We start from the raw sequence: 5004 nt of genomic DNA on the forward strand, positions 1-5004 counted from the left end.
ACCCCTGTGAAAAGGGCATCGAGCGCTGTTGACGCTCCCTGGGTATAAAAGCCTGGGCAAGCATCAGCACAGCCTCTAGCACAATGGGGATCGGGCCTCTGTTCTTGCCTGTTGCAAAAACTAAAAGGGGGAACTGTAGGGAGCTGCGTATAGCCGCGCCCTAGGATGGCGCCGGTTTCCGCCTTCCACCTCCTCAAGGGGTGAGTGCTCCTGGAGTAAACAACTCCATATATGGCCAAGGCTTGCGCTAATGCATTGCTTCCGCATACCTGGACCAATGGGCAGTACACACGTGGCACCCCATGGTTGGAAGCCCTGGGACTTATAAGCTAAGAGCAGGGGCCTCAGGAGAGAGAAGATGGAGAGAAGACAGATGTAAGAGAACGATAAAGAGCTGCGCAGAAAACCAACCAGTGGTCGCGTCGTTCTTGCAGGCAAGGCCGCGCGCGACACCCACCCACACTGTGAGGGCGACCGAGGTGAACCTCAAGGGAAGACGCCAGCAGCACAGGAGGGTCCAAGCAGGAAGCAGATGATGGGTAGGCAGGACGAGTGGCATGAGAAGTCTGGAGAAGCAACCACTATACAAGCCAACATGTAGTAAATTAGGTGAACCAGCTTGGGGTCAAAGACACACAGAGTAGAAGTGGCAGGTGAGGCTGCCCGTTTTCTCTTCTTTGTTGTTGTTTTGTTTGTCATTGTTTTATTTTGTTTCTTTTCTTCTTCCTTTTTCCTTTCTCCCTCTCTTTTATTTTTCTCTTTTTCAAATGGCTGGGGAGAACTCTGGACACATAAAACTAACCCCACTCCCCAAACCCAGAAACCAAGTTCAGATAATCCCTCATTTACTCTCTTATTCTTCTTCTGCCCTCTCCTATAGTTTGTTTCTGCTTTCTTTTCAGTTACCTTTGCTTTATCCACTATCCTTCTTAAATCTGCTTGTCATAGGGTAAAAGCACTCTATAAGCTCTACAAGCTAAAATACAAGCTTCCAATTTACAATTGGTTCTGTATGTAATTGTAGATTCTGCCCTTATACTTTAAGGCACAAAATTAAGCACTGTGGAGATGGCTCAGTGGTCTAAGCACCCGCCTGGCAAGTGCAAGGACCCGGGTTCGATCCCCAGTACTGCATGCCATGCTGGCCCTGACCCTGGGTGTGCCATGTCAGCCCAAAATCAGGCATGGTGGCACATGCCTGTAATCCCAGAGCTGGGGAGGCTGAAACAGGAGGATCACTGTGAGTTCAACCTGCATAGCAAACCCTGTACCAAATAAATACATTTTTTTAATTTAGTACAGGCTCTCACTACACAGATCAGACTCGTAGTTATTCTCCTGTTTTCAGCCTTCCAAGCACTGGGATTACAGGCTCACACCACCACACACAGTCTCAGTCTCAATCTCAGTGTGCCCAGGGGTGGGACCAGCACAGCACAATGGGGATTGAACCCCAGCTGTTGTACTCTGCATACGCAGGTGCTTTAATCCACTGAGCAATCTGGCCAGCCCCCAAATAAATACATTTTTAAGTTAAGGTAAGAAAACAAAATTAATAACTACCATAGTTTGTCAGTTTCTAAACTGTGCTTGATGCTATTGTTATTACTAATTATACTTCGTTAGCTTGGATATCGTATCTGTTGTAATCAGTTCTTCTGCTTTAACACTACTGGAAAGCTCCAGGGTACAAATCTCAGCACAAGCCAACATCAAAGAACTGGGGATGGTTGGGCGTGGTGACACACACCTGTAATTGCAGCATGCAGGAGGACTGCTGAGAGTTTGAGACTAGCCTGGGCTACAAAGTGAGCTCAAGACCAGCCTGAACTACATAGCAAGACCCCCATCTCAAAAAAGACAAAAATAGGGGGCTGGTGAGATGGCTCAGTAATCTAAAGCACCTACTTAGAACAAGCTAAGCTAAGCAAAAGCACCTGGACCACGGTTCAATCCCCCAGCATCACATGCCAGCCATCCCCACCCCCTGGTGGGCTGAGCTGGCCACACACACACAAAATACATAAATAAATAAACAAATAAAAATTAAAAAAAAAGACAAAAATAAATTTAAAAAAAGAACTGGGGCCAGAGCCAAACAGATTCCAACATCTCACTCTTAATTAACTTAGAAAGTAGGATATTATAACAGACAAAGGCCTAGAACCTCCTACATACAGAAGACAGCCTTGAGGAACAGACTTTTCTGAAAGAGGATTTGATACTAGTGATATAGTGACCTACAAAAACTTACAAGGATCAATACAAAAAGCAACATAAAAATTTTTGAAATAGAAAATAACAAAACAAAGAAGCAAATACAATCTCAAACCTCCAGTCCAGGTGGAACAACTCCTGGAGACAATAAGATAGAGGACAATAGAAGACACAGACATGAGATTTCTGAAATGATCGAAATCAAAGTAAAGAAACAAGTCCATAAGGCTATGGAGGGTATCTGATCAGAAATAATTTCTCTGATTAAAAAAGAAATGTCAACATTCATAACAGAATTGATCATCAAATCTAGAGTAGAGATAAATTTTTTAAAGATGATAGGAAAAGGATAGAAACTGTGAACAATCAATATAGGAAAGAAATAGAACTTATGAAATGAATTCAAAATGGAAATTAGAAATTCCATTAAAATCTTGCAAAACCACTTGTATAGTACTGAACATAGACTTTTGGACCTTAAAGACAGTATTGAACCTAGTGATTGAGACAGTAAAGACCTCTTAAAAATAATAAGGGATCAAGAAATAACAATATAACATCTGCGAGATGATGCAAAGAAAAATATAAGACTCATAGGTGTCAATAAAAAAAAACAGGAATCATCACAAATGATACAAAAAACTATTTGCAGAATAGCAGAAAATTCTACAAGCATGAGAACAGAATCTGACATACACAAAAGTCAGGTATATAGAACTAAAATTAGCCATGACCAAAAAAATGCACACTTAAGCATATAACAACCAAGATCCCAGTAATCCAGCATAAGGACAGAATATTTAAAGCTGTTAGATAAAATAAATATCACTTAAAAAGGAAAGCCCATCAGAATCACAACAGTCTTCTCAAAACAAACCTTCAAATCAAGAAGAGCTTAAAGTGAGGTATTTCAAGTCCTGAAAGAAAACAACTTCTAACCCAGATTGAGGTACCATGAAAAACTAACTTTCAAAATTAATGGAGAAATAAAATTCTTCCATGACAAAGAACAACTGAAGAAATTTGTAACTACCAAACCAACCCTACAAAGAACACTGAAAGATATTCTAGGCAGGGAAAGAAATTAAACATAAGGGGAAAAGCAAGGAACCAACAGTAGGAAAATAACAGGACAAAGATAAGCCAACAGCAGACCAGTTATAATCATCAATGTAACTGGCCTCAATTCACCAATCAAAAGATTTTAACAATGGATTTTTTAAAATCCAGTAATAAAGTGCACACAAGAAATACATTTAACTCAAAAAGAAATCAATAGACTGAAAGTCAAAGGGGGAAAAATAATATTTATTGGACAGGAACCCAGAAAAAAACATGGATAGCTATTCTGTTTGCAGACAATGTGAATTTCAAACCAAGAATGTCAAAAGAGATAAAGAAGGTCACTATATTACTTCTTAGAGGAAAACTTCAACAGGAAGAGAGAACAATTGTATTTAGGCACCAAATATGAGAATATCCAACCGCCATTAAAAATCAAATAAACAATAACAAAACTATAATGCAAGACCTCAATACCACATTGTCACAAAGAGATAAATCAATTAGACAAAAAATTAGCAAAGAAATATCAGCACTGAACCAACCTGTGAACAAATGGACTTATGAGATGTTTACAAAAGTTTTTCACTCCACATCATCAGAGTACACATACTTCTCAGCTATATATGAGATATTCTCTAAAATAGACTCTATAGTATTATATATAGCATGCTTAAATAAATGCCAAAGAATTAAAATTATTCCATGCATACTATCTAATCATAGTGCAATGAAATTGGAAATTAATGGGAAAAAAACCCTGTAAAAACTCCATCAACACAAGCAAATTAAATAACACCCTCCAGAACAACCAATGGGTCATACATGAAATTAAAGAAATTTTTAAAAATATTTACAATTAAACAAAAAAGCAGATACAGCTGGGGAGATAGCTCAGTAGAATAAGCGCTTGCCTGGCAAGTGCAAGGCCCCGAGTTCGATCCCTGGTTCCACAAAAAAAAAAAAAAAAAAAAAAAAAAGCAGATACAACACACCATAACTTGTGGGACACAATGAAAGCAGTCCTAACAGAAATTTATAATAATGAATTCTCATATTAGGAAAACAAAATGAGCACAAATAACCTAATGTTGTACCTCAAGCTTCTGGAAAAAGAAAAGCCAGTCAAGCCCAAAGCCCAGAGAAGGAAGGAAATTATAAAGATAAGAGCAGAAATTAGGATAATTGAGACTAAGAATTCAATACAGAGAATTAATGAATCAAATTTGTTCTTTGAAAGAATAAAAATTGATAAACTCTTAACCAACCTTGTCAAAAAAGGAAAAAAATACCACATTCAAATTCATACATTGAGGAATAAAAAGGATGAAATCACTATAGACCCTGTAAAAATTCAGAAGATCATCAATACCTACTTTGAAAACCTTTACTCACATAGGATGAAAAACACAGAATTGGACAGATTCCTAGACATGAATGAATTACTAAGATGAATTCAGAACATATAAAAATTCTGAATAAAACAATATCAATTAATGAGATGGTTTTACTGCTAAATTCTATAAGAAGTTTAGAGATTTAATGCTAATACTCTTCAAATGCTTTGATAAAATTGAAAGAGAAGCAATTCTCCCAAACTCATTTCTGGAGGCAAGTATTACTCTAAAACCAAAACCAGAGAAATGGGCCCAGGGAGATGGCTCAGTAGAATAAGCACTTGCCTGGCAAGTGAAAATCCTGAGCTCAATCCCTGGTCCCACAAAA

The sequence above is a fragment of the Octodon degus genome, unplaced genomic scaffold (assembly GCF_000260255.1).
Source record: "Octodon degus isolate 3935 unplaced genomic scaffold, OctDeg1.0 scaffold00007, whole genome shotgun sequence".
Classification (NCBI taxonomy): domain Eukaryota; kingdom Metazoa; phylum Chordata; class Mammalia; order Rodentia; family Octodontidae; genus Octodon; species Octodon degus.